Source organism: Ranitomeya variabilis, chromosome 3 (assembly GCF_051348905.1).
Source record: "Ranitomeya variabilis isolate aRanVar5 chromosome 3, aRanVar5.hap1, whole genome shotgun sequence".
NCBI lineage: Eukaryota > Metazoa > Chordata > Amphibia > Anura > Dendrobatidae > Ranitomeya > Ranitomeya variabilis.
In genome coordinates this window covers 657,272,471-657,289,091 of record NC_135234.1, presented here as the reverse complement: position 1 = coordinate 657,289,091, position 16,621 = coordinate 657,272,471, and the positions used below count along the sequence as shown (strand labels likewise).

The following is a 16,621-nucleotide window of genomic DNA, read 5'->3' as shown; positions in this document are numbered from 1 at the left end:
CATGCACTTGATGTTACTCTCTGTACCTCTATTCTTTCTTAAATTATTAACTGTTCTAACCCCACCCCCCATGCCACCGCCACCCCCAACTTCCTTATTTGTGCCCAGGTCTCTATCTGCACTATCTTCCCCTCCTATAAAATGAATACCCTCCCCCCCAATCCCTAGTTTAAACACTCCTCCAACCTTCTAACCATTTTCTCCCCCAGCACAGCTGCACCTTCCCCATTGAGGTGCAGCCCGTCCCTAGCGTAGAGCCTGTAGCCAACTGAGAAGTCGGCCCAGTTCTGCAGGAACCCAAACCCCTCCTTCCTACACCAATTCTTGAGCCACTTATTAACCTCCCTAATCTCCCGTTGCCTCTCTGGCGTGGCACGTGGTACAGGCAGTATTTCGGAAAATACCACGTTGGAGGTCCTTGCTTTCAGCTTGCAGCCTAATTCCCTGAAATCATCTTTAAGGACCTTCCACCTACCTCTAACTTTGTCATTTGTGCCAATGTGCACCATGACCGCTGGGTCCTCACCAGCCCCTCCCAGTAATCTGTCCACCCGATCAGCGATGTGTCGGACTCGAGCGCCAGGTAGGCAGCACACCGTCTGACGATCCCTGTCTTTGTGACAGATTGCCCTATCTGTTCCCCTAATAATTGAGTCCCCCACTACCAGCACCTGTCTGGCCTGCCCTGCTCTCCTTTTTCCCTCCTTACTGGAGCAGTCACTCCTCCGGCTTTCAGAGGACATGCCTGGCTGCAGCAGTGCTACCCCTGTACTGGCACCCCCCTCATCTGCCAACTTAGCAAACTTATTGGGGTGTGCCAGATCAGGACTAGCCTCCCTGGCACTCTTCCCTCTACCCCGCCTTCTATCTGTCACCCAGCTAACTGCCACACTGTCCTGCAGCTCCATCCTACCATCCCCCTCCTCATCTATCCCATTGAGCGTCTGCTCTGTGAGCAGAAGACTCCTCTCCATATTGTCTATGGATCTCAGTGTTGCCAGCTGCACATTTAGATCCAGTATCTGGGTTTCCAAATGCACAATGTGCTCACATCTCGCACAACAGTATGCACCCTCGACCGGCTGGTCAAGGACTGCATACATGTGGCAAGATGTACACTGGATGGCATTAACAATTGTGGAGCACATTTCCTAATGGGGATTGCACCACACAGAAACGTTAATTAAAAATAAATACAAAGTATTAGTTAAACCAAAAAAAAAACAAAAAAAAAACAGAAGCGATTCCTCTCTTGGAAACTCCCTGATTCCAAAGTCACTGAATCACAAGTCACACACTTACCGCCGTTCACACTTACGCTCAGGTCACACTCAGCTCGCTCACACTCGCTGTGCTGAAGATTTATAGATTTTTTTATTTTTTTTTTCTCTCTATCTCCCCTCAACAGCAATCCACCTTGCTGTTCAGATGCACTTCCAAAAAGGACTGGAGCCCCAAACAGCTGCCCCTTATATCCCCTTAATTATGAGCCCCCACCCTAAGTTAACTCCTTATGAATATAGCTACTCCCAATTCAGCAACTCACACAAATTCACACAGGTATTTGTTAAAGGCCTTCCAAATACCTCCTCACTGAATCACAAGTCACACACTTACCGCCGTTCACACTTACGCTCAGGTCACACTCAGCTCGCTCACACTCGCTGTGCTGAAGATTTATAGATTTTTTTATTTTTTTTTTCTCTCTATCTCCCCTCAACAGCAATCCACCTTGCTGTTCAGATGCACTTCCAAAAAGGACTGGAGCCCCAAACAGCTGCCCCTTATATCCCCTTAATTATGAGCCCCCACCCTAAGTTAACTCCTTATGAATATAGCTACTCCCAATTCAGCAACTCACACAAATTCACACAGGTATTTGTTAAAGGCCTTCCAAATACCTCCTCACTGAATCACAAGTCACACACTTACCGCCGTTCACACTTACGCTCAGGTCACACTCAGCTCGCTCACACTCGCTGTGCTGAAGATTTATAGATTTTTTTATTTTTTTTTTCTCTCTATCTCCCCTCAACAGCAATCCACCTTGCTGTTCAGATGCACTTCCAAAAAGGACTGGAGCCCCAAACAGCTGCCCCTTTTATCCCCTTAATTATGAGCCCCCACCCTAAGTTAACTCCTTATGAATATAGCTACTCCCAATTCAGCAACTCACACAAATTCACACAGGTATTTGTTAAAGGCCTTCCAAATACCTCCTCACTGAATCACAAGTCACACACTTACCGCCGTTCACACTTACGCTCAGGTCACACTCAGCTCGCTCACACTCGCTGTGCTGAAGATTTATAGATTTTTTTATTTTTTTTTTCTCTCTATCTCCCCTCAACTTATATGAGGGTCTGCCTATGGGGGTGCTGCTTTATACTAAAGGGTCTGCCTACGGGGTGCTGCCTGATACTCCAGACTCTGCCTATGGGTGCTGCCTTGTGCTATAGAGTCTGCCTATGGGGGGTGCATTATACTATATGGAGGCTTATGGGGAGTGCATTATACTATATGGAGGCTATCTAGGGGGCCATCATACAGTGTGGAGATTACAGTGGGGGCCATCATACATTGATGGAGCCATCAAACAGTTTGGAGGCTACAAAGGGGTTAGTTTACTGTGTGGGGGTACTATACAGTAAAGTGCATTTTACTGTGTATAAGAGAGCATCATACTGTGTATAGGGGAGCTGTACAGGGGGGCAGACTTGGGACATTATTAAATGTAAAGTGGGCACTTTTTGTTATAGGGGAACTCAGGTTACTGTGACTATGAAAGGGGCACACAGGGCAATATTACTTTCTAGGGGGCAAAATATGGGCACTGTTTTCTAGGGCACTTGCACCCGGCATTACTATATTATGGAGAGGTGCTTTAGAATTTAGAAGGCACAGAGAATCACACAGCAGGTTCAGTAATAGGGACACATACGGCAGCAGTGGCTAAGCATTTGGGTATCGGCAGGATGAGGAGTTTGTGCAGGTTGGGAATAGATGGTGATGGGGCTGGAATATGAGAAGTGAAACGTGTCTTTGTTGTATTCTCTGCAGGTGAGTCGTTGCTGGAAGAAGTTGTATCGGTCTGGACCAGATGGAAAAGACGGGGAAAAATGAACGATTCCATCACAAAGGACGTCAGCAGTAAGTCACTATCTGTAACTGTGCTGTGATCTCTTATATGTTCTGTAGGGCTGGTATCTGCCACTGACCATATGCTTGTAATATCCATGTTGGTCTTTATATAGAGATTATCTTCAGTAACAGCGCAGTCATCTGCTGAGGTTCTCCTCCACTATTGGGGTGCGTCACCCAGTTGTAATCAAGGTTACCTGGTTAGGGGCCCACTCAGAAGTGTCGCTCCTCCTGAACTGAAACCCTAGCTATGCCTCAGCCAAAGTTAGCAGTCTAGCAGACCCAAAAATGCAATGTATGCCTGCAAAGGAAGGATTTGGACACCACAGATACACCGTGCGTCTGACGGAGTCATTAAAATGTGTTCCTGGTTTTTTTTTTGGCCCACCCAAAATGTGTCCATAAGTAGGCTATGACACTAAAAACATTTGGAGTACCAAAATTGTCCAAACATTTCATCATGGGGGTACATTTAAAAAAAATCTTTTATGGGCATCATAGACACCCTTGACAAAAATTTGACTGCCTGTAGCAGCACAAAACCAGTTAACCCTTGTGATCTAGTGTTGGAGAATGAGGAGACATAAGATAAATCATACTGAAATAAATAAAAAATGTGACTCCACCTATGAAAGAAAATAACAAAAGGGAGGGGTGAACACAGATTCATATATATGATGCCAGATTGTGTCCAACGAGATATGTTTGTCCCTAGCAACAGCTCAGAGACAGGGCTATAAATAATAATAATATTTATTTTTATATAGCGCTAACATATTCCGCAGCGCTTTACAGTTTGCACACATTATCATCGCTGTCCCCGTTGGGGCTCACAATCTAAATTCCCTATCAGTATGTCTTTGGAATGTGGGAGGAAACTGGAGTACCCGGAAGAAACCCACGCAAACACGGAGAGAACATACAAACTCTTTGCAGATGTTGTCCTTGGTGGGGTTTGAACCTAGGACTCCAGCGCTGCAAGGTGCGCCACCGTGCTGCCCTAAATAAAAATATAATATAAAAGTCTTTGAATAATTTTATATTGTAGAGGTATACACTACCTCATTAGAGGACTGTCCAGAGCTATGAAAAATGGAAAATAAAATAATAAATGGGAAGAAGATACGTACATCTCCTTTTAAGAAATTTTTCCCTGGGGGAGTAACATTTCTTTTGGTTTCAAATTGGTAACGGCCATCATATAGACACTTTTGCCAAAAATTGCACTGGTGTATCAGAACAGAACACATTAAAACTGGTGATCTAGTGGTGGAGAATGAGGAAACATTAATGAAGGCCTTATTAAAAACTTGGCCCAATGTAAAGGTGCGTGTCTCCTAGACTTGTAATGCCCATACACGAAGTGCATGGGCTGACAAACATTTCCCCATGGGGGTTACAGTTTTAAAAAATTATTTATGGGTATCATAGACACCCTTGCCCAAAAATTTAATGGTTGTAGCAGCATACAACATGTTCACCATGGTGATCTAGTGGTGGAGAATGAGGAAACATTGATGAAGGCCTTATTAAAAACTAGGCTCAATGTAAAGGAGCATGTCTCCTAGACCTGTAATGCCCATACGCGAAGTGCATGGGATGACAAATATTTCCCCATGGGGGTTACAGTTTTAAAAAATTATTTATGGGTATCATAGACACCCTTGCCCAAAAATTGAATGGCTGTAGCAGCATACAACATGTTCACCATGGTGATCTAGTGGTGGAGAATGAGGAAACATTGATGAAGGCTTCATTAAAAACTAGGCACAATACACACTAGTGCATGGTTTGTGTACAAAGTAAAAGATGAGCTGATGAGCAAGATCCCGGGCCCGCGGTCGAGCTCGTGTGCAGGAGCAGGCCCCACAAAGACCACCTGGACAGGTACAGCAGCCCCAAGGACCTCGGCCAGCAGTCAGATCTCAGCAGCCATCGCCTGAGCCTTTGCTCATCGGAAGAGGGCGCCAGAGAGGTCTGCTGGCAGCAGCAGCAGAGACCATCGCCCGAGGTTCTGCAGGTGTCAGCTGGACTTGCAGAAGTGTCTATCGGGGAAGTGTCACTTCCATGACGTTGGTGTGAACACCCGGCAGACTATCGAACACGTCCAAAAATCGAAAGCTGGCACCAAGATTGCTCTTGTCACCAACCACATAAAGCTGGTGTCCCGACCACAGTGGGCCCTGTACCAGTATCACATTGACTTCAACCCCGCCATGGAGTCCAAGCGTTTGCAGTATGGCCTCCTGTACCAGCATGAAGAAACCAACGGGAAGGCTTGGGCGTTTGATGGAACTGTGTTGATTTTACCAAAAAGACTGAATAAGGTCACCGATTTGTTCAGCCAAACTCGAAATGGAGAGAACGTGCGGATAACAATCACCCTGACCAACGATTTTCCACCGACCTCGCCAACCTGCTTCCATTTCTATAACATCATTTTCAGAAGACTCCTGAAGATAATGGATATGAAGCAGATAGGACGCAACTATTACAACGCGAGTGACGCCACCAAAGTCAGAGCCCACCGACTTGCCATCGGCCCGGGGTTTTCCACCTACATCCTCCAGTACGTAGCAGACAGAAGAATGCAAAGTATGCCTGCAAAGCACAGATTTTGACACCACTGGTACACCAAGCGTCAGCCAGAGATAACAGACTGATCAAAATGTTTTTTGTTTTTTTTGGCACACCAAAATTTTGTCAAAATGTTGGCTATGACTCCCAAAAATAAAATTGGAGTACTAAAATTTTAAGATATTTAGTGCAATGATATGCAATGTGTGTGGCGTACAACTCACAGTGATAAATATAACAACTGTAGCTAAATTTTTGGGGGCCAGATAAAGTTTTTTGGGGCTACAAAATGGTGTCCAAAAATGTTGTAGGACACTACAAAATATTAGATAGTACCCCCCCAAAAGGACAGATTTTTAGGCCCACTCACATCTGATGCCTGGGCCCCCCCAAAAATAGGTAAATTATATTTTCACGCTCTTGTATTGCAATGACCTGACTGTAGTCTGCAGCGTGACCAAGCAAATAAATGTTGAAAAAAGGGGGCCATGGATTGCTTTATATAAAAAAATCCCCCCAAAAAATTGCCAAGGATAACTGCAGCTAGGTATATATAAAATACGCAGCAGCAGACAGTAATAGAGCCTTTTGATGTATGCAGAGAGATCTATAGAATCACATACAGTGCCTGCAAGCCTTGCAGTTATGTGGATATGTGCACATAGACTCCCCTGCCCAACTAGCACAAATAAAAACTAGCACAATTAAAAACCAATGATAAGGAGCAGGTCTACTAGACTTGTAACACCCATACACGCAGTGCATGGGCTGACAAACATTCCCCCAAGGGGATACATTTTTAAAAAATATACTATGGGCATCATAGACACCCTTGCAAAAAATTGGACTGCCTATAGCAGCACAGAACACGTTAAGTTTTGTGATCTAGTGGTGGAGAATGAGGAGACATTGCTGAAGGCCTCATTACAAAATAGGCCCAATGTAAAGGAGTGTGTCTCCTAGACTTGTAATGCCCAAACATGCAGTGCATGGGCTGACAAACATTTCCCCTAGGGGGATACATTTTTAAAAAATATACTATGGGCATCATAGACACCCTTGCCAAAAATTGGACTGCCTATAGCAGCACAGAACACGTTAAGCGTGGTGATCTAGTGGTGGAGAATGAGGAGACATAAAGATAAATCATACTGAAATTAAAAAAAAAATAAAGGATGTGAATCCACCAACAAAAGTAAATAACAAAAGGGAGGGGCGAACACAGGTTCATATATATGATGCCAGATTGTGTCCAGCGAGATATGTTTGTCTCTAGCAACAGCTCAGAGACAGGGATATATTTAAAAAAAAAAAAAAAATAGTATTTCATATTGTAGAGGTATACACTAGGTCATAAAAGGACGGTGCAGATATATTAAAACTGGAATATATAAGAATAAATGGGAAAAATATACGTACATCTCATTTTGATGACGGTTCCCCCTGAGGGAGTTTATTTTGGTTTCTAATTAGTAACGGGCATCAGAAAAACACCGTTGCACAAAAATTTAGTGATTTTTGCATCACGGAATACATTCACCCTGGTGTTGTACTGGTTGTGGATGATGAGGATGAGGATAAGGAGGAGGATAACACCAAACACCAGACTAAATCAGGAAGCGGATACCCATGTGTGGTTGGGGAGAGGTGCATGACAATACGCCTCCACAAAAAAGACAATGTATTAGAGGCTATGTTTCACTGTTTTCACTTGGTGGTGTACAGAAATCTTGCCCAATCCAGCCCTTGTTCATTTTTATAACAGTCAGCCTGTCAGCATTTTCAGTTGACAGGTGGACGCGCTTATCTGTTATAATTCCACCAGTGGCACTAAAAAACCCGCTCTGACAGAACGCTAGCAGCAGGGCAGGCCAGGACCTCCAAGGCGTAGAATTCATGTCACATGTCCAGCTTGGATACCCAATAATTAAAAGGCACAGAGGAATCACAGAGGACATTTGTACGATCTGCAAGGTACTCCCTCAGCATCTTCCCAAACATTGCACTTCTTGTGATAGCACCCCTTGTCTCTGTGCCGACACGATGGGAGGGTCTGAGAAAACTGTCCCAGAACTTGGCCATTGTTCCCCTGCCCGAGCTGCATTGTACTTCTGTCTCTCTCGCTTGGACTCCTTGGTTGTACAACAAACTCTGACATCTGCTGCCAGCGTTCTCACATGGGAATTTTCTAAGTAATTCCGCTACAAGGGCCCTCTGGTACTGCGACATTTTAGTACACCTATCTGCCTCTGACAGAAGAGATTGAAAGTTCTCCTTGTTGCGTGGGTCTAGAAGTGTCACCAACCAGTAATGAGTGTTACCAAAAATTTTTATAATGCCAGGGTCACGTGAAACGCAGCGCAACATAAAGTCAGCCATGCGTGCCAGATGGCTAACAAGCAAGACTTCCGTGTCCTCATCAACAGGATGACTGACCATGCTGTCCTCCTCATCTTCTTCCTCCCTGTCCTCAGACCATCCCCTCTGAACAGACGATATGACAGCTGTGCTTATAGTACCATCTATAGCGCATGAAAGTAGCTCCTGTTCTTCCTCCTCATTGCCTACCAATCCACGTGGGAAGACATGAGGCTGGGCTGAGTGTATTCCCCCTGTATGGCTCCTTGCTCCATGTCCTCGTGCTCTGCCTGCAATGCATCCTCTTTAATTGTGAGCAGAGAGATTTTCAGAATGCTGAGAGGCAGGATGGTGAAGCTAATTATGGCATCATCACCGCTCACCATCTTGGTGCAGTCCTGAACGTTTTGTAGGATGGTACCTATGTCTGACATCCGCGTCCACTCGTGAGGTCTTATATGTGGAGTCTGAACTGAATATCGACGGCCTTGTTGATGTTGGTAGTCAACAACTGCCCTCTTCTGCTCACAAATCCTTTCCAACATATGCAGTGTAGAGTGTAGGGACATCAAACACCAGCTGCAAACACTGCTGAAGCACTGCAAGGGCAGCTGAAGCTGTAGCTTACTTTCTAAAATGGGCAGACAGACGGCGTACTTTCACTAGCAGATCCGGAAGCTCCAGGTAGCTTTTCAGAAAATGTTAAACCACGAGGTTAAGCACATGGCCAGGCAAGGTACATGTGTGAGCTCACCTTGCCTCAGAGCCGCCACCAGGTTCCAGCCATTGACACACACAACCATGCCTGGCTGAAGGTTCAGCGGTGTCATCCAAATATCTCACTGCTCTTTTAGCGCTGTCCACAACTCTTCTGCATTGTGAGGTTTGTCACCTATGCAGATTGGCTGAGGCAGTGCTTCCAGCTTCTGACTCATGTGTTTATTTCAGAGATGGAGGAGGAGGAGGTGCAGGAGCTGTAGACTGTGGAGGCAACCCTGATTGACGTAGAGCCTGCAATCCTGGCGTGGGGAGGATGTCTGACTGGGTCCCAGCTTCCACTATGTTAACCCAGTGTGCCGTCAGTGAGATGTACCATCCTTGCCCACAAGCACTTGTCCAAGTGTCCGTGGTTAGATGGACTTTCCCAGTAACAGCATTATTGAGGGCACGGGTAATGTTGTGGGACACATGCTGGTGTAATGCCGGTTTGGCACACCGGGAGAAATAGTGGTGACTGGGGACCGAGTACCTTGGGATGGCCACCGCTATCGGGTTGCGGAAAACTTCCGTCTCAATGAATCAAAAAAGGCAACTTTTCGAGTGCAAGCAGAAGAGAAATGTTAGAATTTAGTACTGTGGCCTGTGGGGCGCTGGCTGAGTATTTCCGCTGCGTTCCAATGACTGGGGTATAGACAACTGAAAGCTGTGCTGGGATAAGGATTTGGATGGGCTTGATGATGGTGCTGCTTGACTGTGGGCAACAACAGGTGCAGGGCTAGAGGCATCTTCACATGCATGGTGGACTGGGAATTGGCTTCTATGCAAAACAGTGGAAGAAGCAGTGGTGTCACGTGCAGACAGTGTTCCTGGAGCCTGGGGTTTTGCCCACAAAGTCAGGTGCTTTGCTGCCATGTGCCTGATCATGCTGGTGGTGGTCAGGCTGGTAGTTTTGCTACCCCTGCTGATGCTGGCATGGCAGGTGCTGCAAATGGCATGTTTGGGGTTATCGGCAGAGTCTTTAAAAAATAACCAGACTTGGGAAGATCTAATAGTTGGAATGGCAACTTCCCTTATGTTGGTGTTACTGGGAACGGATTCATGCCTTCTGTCTCCGGCCACCACACTGCTTCTTCCTGCCTGTTGGGGTGATATGCCTCCTTCTCTATGTGTGCTGCTGTCCTCGCTCTGCATGTCCTCCTGCTAGGTTGGGTCAGTCACTATGTCATCCACCACCTCGTCCTCCACATCCGTGCACCTCCTCCAGACTTTCTGGCAATTGTGTCTCATCATTGACCACCTCATGTGACACTTTCCCACCATCGCTTTTGTTTGACGGTGGCTGGTCAAAGCTTTGGTCATCGTTACATGCGATCTCATCTGGCCCCATTTCAAGTTGACCGGCTGAGAGTCCGGAATCTTGAAAGGGAAAACTGAACAGCTCTTCGGAGTGTCCAAATGTTGGATCAGTTGTCTCAGGGCACTCGGCAAGGTGGGAGGAAGGAGGATCAGGGTGAGGAATATCCGGTCCACACTCACGGCTACTCAGACTTGACCGTGTGGAAGATATGGTGGTGGTGGCTAAGTGACTGGAAGAATTATCCGCTATCCAACGAACAACCGTTTCACACTGCTCTGGCTTCCATAGTGGAGTGCTGCGATCCCCTAGAAACTGGGACAGGAAGATCGAGCGAGAAGATGTGGGTCTTTGTTGTGGCCCACTTTCAGTTTGTCCACGGCCTCGTCCTCTACATTAACCATCAGCATCACGTCCACTTCCCATGTCCCCTGCCCCTTGCCTTGCCCATTTTAAATGGACTACTAAACTATTTCAAAAGCTCAACACAAATGTATTTATTTGGAGCAAAATTATATCTGATCACTATGCCTTCAAAGCTACGATTTTTCCACCACAGATACAACAGGCCGCAGCCACAGATAACAGACTGTGTAATTATTTTTTCTGTTGTATGGGAAATTTGGAAAAAAATAAAAAATGAGTACAGCAAGGCTAGCAGACAGAACTATACAACTTATGCCTGTGAAGCTACAATTTTTCCACTACAGATACACCATGCAACATCCATTTATCTAACCTCCTGATGAGCCGTGTGGTGAAATGCGTAGAGGTCATATGACATCTATCGGATAAGTACCCCTCTGATTTGATTATCATGTGTTATTTTATATCTCACTGATACATCTAAGCATGGTCTATATTTTTTGGACTTGGTTTTTGAATATTATCTAACATCGTATTGGAATATCTGGTTATACTTATAGATGTTTAATCAGTGGAGAGTTTGATATTCTATTTATTGATTGAAATCTGATCATTTGAATTATATTGGCACCACATGCCCTCTGTCTCCACATATTGCAGTTTGTGTATTTTTTTGGGGGGTCACTGATTCACTAGGGACTTTTGAGAGATAGCCATCATGGAGCGGGTGCGCCATATCCGCTGACAAGTAGGGTGCCAACCTCTGCTGTATAGGCAGGGCACAGCGTATGTTCAGTACAGAGGGGTCTTTTGCATTTGGTATTAATCTTTCTTAATCACTGTGCATGACAGGTCACTATCCCTGACCATATATTCATCTTCTTCCCCCCTTTTTTTCGCTGTCCCTTCAGCAATTAGTGTGACTGTGTTGTCTTCTTTGGACATCCTGGGTGTATATTGATCACTTATATAGAGGGACACACAGAACATTAGGGTCAGCCGTCGTTGAGCAGGGGCGCCATTCTCGTAATTCTCAGTATGGTGCCAACCTCCGCTGTCAGGGATCATTGAAAGGGCGGACTTAGTATGCACTTTTTGTATGGTGTGTGTTTTTATGTGTTGTTTGTCTCCTCTTTATGATTTATTAATAAAGGTTTATATTTTTATCTGTCTTTAATGAGGTTTTATATGATAACTACACTACAGATACACCAGGCCTCAGCCTGACATAACTGTATAAAACATTTTTTTGGTTTTTGGTGAATTTTTGAAAATATAAAAAGAGTAGAGCAAGGCTAGCACACAGAACTATGGTACATATGCCTGCAAAGCTACGAATTTTCCACCACAGATACACCAGGTCTCAGCCTGATAAAACAGACTGTATATAAATGTTTTATTTCTCTTGTATGTGAAATTTGGCAAAAAATTTAAAATGAGTACAACAAGGCTAGCAGACAGAACTATGAAACTTATGCCTGCGAAGCTACATTTTTTCCACCACAGATACAACAGACCTCAGCCTGACATAACAGACGGCATAAAATACTTTTTTGGTGAATTTTTGAAAAAAAAAAAGTAGAACAAGGCTAGCACACAGAGCTATGCTACATATGCCTGCAAACCTACGATTTTTCCACCACAGATACACCATATTAGGGTTGGCGGAACGCACCGAGTATATGTATATGTATAAATAGGTGCGTTCGCAACCCGGGGTCCACCGTGCAGAAGAGGAACCTGCTGCTGGCAAATGGCAGCGCTATATGGCGGTATAAGCGAACTCTGTTAACTCCACAGATTCGCTAGAAACAAGATACTGTGCCCTGTTAGCGTCACAGGGGAACACAGCTAACTGCTGACCTGATGGCAGTCAGTGGTCACGCACCAGAAAAACACTCCTCACCGGAGGTGCCGGTATTCTAGGGGCTTATTTCAGCCGGGTCCCTGAATACATACATACAGGCGCGACCACAAATAACAAGCTCATGATATGAGGTGATACTAGCGCATGGCCGTGCGGCCATGCAAACCTTTTATAGCTGCAGCAGCTTCAGGACCTTCCTAGGGAACCAATGGAAGTTGCTGCAATTCCAGAGCAACTTCAGGACCTTCCTAGAGGACCAAACAGAGCTGCAGCAGTACTTGAGCATGTGACCCCTGACCTCCAATGAGAGGTCTTACCCTGGGCATGCTTAGTGTGTGCAAAGCAGGACTTAGTCCCAGAAAAGCCTGCTCGCCACAGTAACCCTTTGCATAGTATCAGACTGAATGAGACGCTGGGACCGACGTCTCCACTGAGCAGGCTCCACTGAAGCTGCTGTAGAATGGGAGACCGCAGCAGACATGGATCGAGATTCACAGCCAAAGCAAGTAAAGCCAGCTCACCGAGTAACCACCGCAGGTGCATGGAACTCCACACTGATCCACGTGGTCATATGTGAAAAGGGAAAAAAAACTTGTTCCAGCTCCATATTCATAAAATTCAGGCTTGATACTTTTATGCCGATTTAAAAGCAGTGGAAATAAGCTTTCCAGAAGCACAGCGGGAAAAGAGCGACACGTTTCGATCACTGAAGATCTTTGTCAAAGCTGCATGGATCGAGATTCCCCCTGTGCAGCGGCGGGAACTCGACTCCTAACACACCAGGCCTCAGCCTGACATAACAGACTGGACTATTTTTTGGGGAAGGGGTTGGAGAATTTTTTATTTTTTTAAAAAAAGAGTAGAACAAGGCTAGCATACAGAACTATGATAAGTATTTCTGCAATACTACGATTTTTCCACCACAGATACACCAGGCTGCAGCCACAGATAACAGACTGTATAATTTTTTCTTCTCTTGTATGTGAAATTTGGCAAAAAATAAAAAATGAGTACAACAAGGCTAGCAGACGACAGAACTATGAAACTTATGCCTGCAAAGCTACGATTTTTCCATCACACATACAACAGGCCTCAGCCAGACATAACAGACTATAAAATATTTTTTGGGTTTTTGTTGAATTTAAAAAAAAAAAAAAAGTAGAACAAGGCTAGCACACAGAACTATGATACGTATGCCTGCGAAAATACTATTTTTACACCACAGATACACCAGGCCACAGATAACAGACTGTATATTTTTTTTTTCTCTTGTATGTGAAATTTGGCCAAAAATTAAAAATGAGTACAACAAGGCTAGCAGACAGAACTATGAAACTTATGCCTGCAAAGCTACAATTTTTCCACCACAGATACACCAGCTGTCAGCCTCAGATAACAGACTGATCTAAATGTGGCCTTGATTTTTTTGGGCACAACTAAATTGTGTCAACAAGTTGACTATGACACACAAAAAAAAAATTGGGCGCACTCACATCTGGTGCCTGGGACAAAAAAAAAGTAGATTTGCACATTCTTTGATTACAAGAACCAGGCTGTAGTATGCAGCGTGACCAAGCAAATAAATGTTGAAATAAGGGGGCTATGGATTGCTTTAGGATAAAAGAAGCAGGTATAAGGTGAGGAAAAAAATGCCACAGAAAACTGCAGCTAGGTATGCATTAAATAAGTAGCTGCAGCAGACAGTAATGGAGCTTTTGGAGGTATGCAGTGAGAGCTATGTACTCACATACAGTTCCTGCAGGCCTTGCACTGATGTGGATATGTGCACATAGACTCCCCTGCCTACCAAGCGCTGCAATCTCTGGACCCCCGAATTAGCCCTAAAAAGGACTGTTGGTTTCTCAGGAGTTGTGGACTGAACAGTTGCAGACTAATAAGGCTATTAAAAGGATGATTCTGACCCTATCTCTCAGCAGCAGCTCTCCCTACACTCGCTAAGTCCGGAGCAGAATGGCGGCGCCAGGTCTCTTATAGACCTGATGACGCTGTGCGGCCAGCTAATCACTGTAATACCACAACAAAGATGGCTGCGGCATTACAATGCATGGCAGACAATCCCTGCATTGTCATTGGCGCTCTAAAGAGTGCCAGATTTGCAGGACGGAGACCCGAGCTTCCGCCGAATAATCCCGGAAATACTCGATGCTCGCCAAGTACGCCGAGCATAGTGATAGTGATAGTGGTGAGCACGTTCGCTCATCACTAACTTTAACCCAATTTTTTAACCTGTCAGCTGCAATCACCGGCAGGTATGCCACCCACTGGTTTCTAATTATAGCAACAGGTCCATCTATACTACCAGTGTGAACAGCTTCTACCTCCCCACTCTCCTCTACCTCCTTCTCTGCATAGCAAAATATAATACAACATAACTCAGGTTTGTCACTTATTCACTAGTCCAAAGCAATAATACGTTACAGCTAGCCTTATTAGTAACAGCAGACGTGGCACCGACAAAGTTCAACAATAATTGAGCAAGATAGCAGTTGCATTGAGTGGTAAAGACAAACCTAAATTGGTAGTGTTCCTTTTGGAGATTTTGTTGGCATAGGCTTAGTAAGTTTGCTTATTCTGCAGCTTTAATGCCCCTCAACAATTTTTTTTTATAGCTGAGCCATAGCAAAACCTACTCAGGCCTTTTATCTGAACCGACTCAAGAATGGTGCCACTAATGAAGCTTCAGAGAGGCCCTGCGCACTGCAGTACTTTGCTCTGCCCTCAACAGGGAAAACAAAGTACGCCTGCGCAGGAGCCACGGCAAGAAGACAAGAAGAGGACGTGATCGTAAGAAGATGGGAGGTGCTGGACCCGGACCGCAATGCCCATCGGACTGGACCGCAGCGGGACTGCCCCTGGGTGAGTATAATATAACCTGTTTTTCTTATCTTTCAGGATACATCGGGAGCTTATCTACAGCATTACAGAATGCTGTAGATAAGCCCCTGATGCTGTTGGCCTTAGTTTATAGGCCATTTTTGGGGTGACAGATTCCCTTTAACATTCCACACCGTTTAATACCACATTTTTGGCCTCCATGAAGTTTGACACCTAAGAATGCCTCTCCCATACACATTGATGTTCCTAGATTGCCCCCTTACATACACAGCATGATTCCCCACAGTGGCCCCCACTCGGCATTATTCCCCAATCCCCTACAGTGCCCACACACATGGGAATGACCTAAGTGTTCCTCAACAATGATGCCTCTCACACAGTATGATGCCCTAACTGTCCCCATCACAAAGATATGTCCACAAATGATGCTTATAGTAGCCCCAACACAGTATGATGCCCCTGAACTCCACTGGCGAATCTAAAAATAAATCACCCAGCCCCATTTCCATGATAGGTGGAGCAGATCTACTGTGTCTATTCCTGGCACAGCAGGCGCAGCATGGTGATATCACCATGCTTCCTACACCAAAGCTTGGATGGGACAGGTGAAAGGTGGAGCTAAGAGTTGATGGCTCCTTGCTTCACTATTATGTTGAACTCCATCTGTGTCCCAAAGACGCAGATACAATTAAAAGTAGAACATGCTACCCACCTCTAGGGTCAACCCGCCATACCCAGGACTGTTGCATTTGATCTGAAATGGCTAACAGGCATGACGGTCAAGACGGTACGATCTGGGAACGTGCTGAAGGACATGAGGGAGAGCACAGGGAAAGTGAAGGATGTAAACTGTGTGGAACCCTATGTCGATGCTCTAATGGATTTGGATGTGCTGAAAAAAGAAACCAGTAAAGTTACCCGTTTAAAGTTGGAACCGGACTCTGTCTCTATTTGTGTGCACTCATTGGGAGTGAGCCTGCAACAGACCATAGGTGACCCTGATGGTTCGGAGAACGGAGAGACAGGTACACTGACAAAGGGACATTGTTTCATGTGTCGGGCGGCCAGGGTGTGCTCCAGCAACCGTCATTGCGGGCCACGACTATGACCCTGGCACCCCTCACATATGCCCAGTACCGTGACAGAGGCAATCTCCCCTCCGTAACCTAATTCAACACACAATAACTTAGCTCATGCTATTTTATTTCGCACATGTTTCTTAATCCATTGTTGACATGTGTTCATTTATGGTTTTGCTGCCTTCATTCTGAGTTTACAAAGTGTACAGTCTAATATGAAACAAATAAAATCATTGCATGAACAGGTGTGCACAAACGTTTACTAGTGACAGCATACAACCTACAGTGGCGGTTTGAGTGTTG

General features: G+C 45.2%; 1 protein-coding gene across 5 annotated transcripts in view; it reads left to right on the top strand.

The window, feature by feature from the left end:
• The window catches only part of AVIL (advillin), a 118,515-nt gene that overhangs the window by 22,949 nt on the left and 78,945 nt on the right, over positions 1–16,621 (top strand). The window contains exon 1 of one of the 5 annotated variants that reach the window (XM_077297798.1): positions 3,102–3,150. The exons of 3 other annotated variants lie outside the window; for them this stretch is intronic. The gene's annotated coding sequence lies outside the window, so the exon portion shown is untranslated. Of the gene's footprint in view, positions 1–3,101; positions 3,151–15,241; positions 15,261–16,621 lie in introns of those variants that run through there. One more of the 5 variants, XM_077297799.1, reaches the window with a different exon arrangement.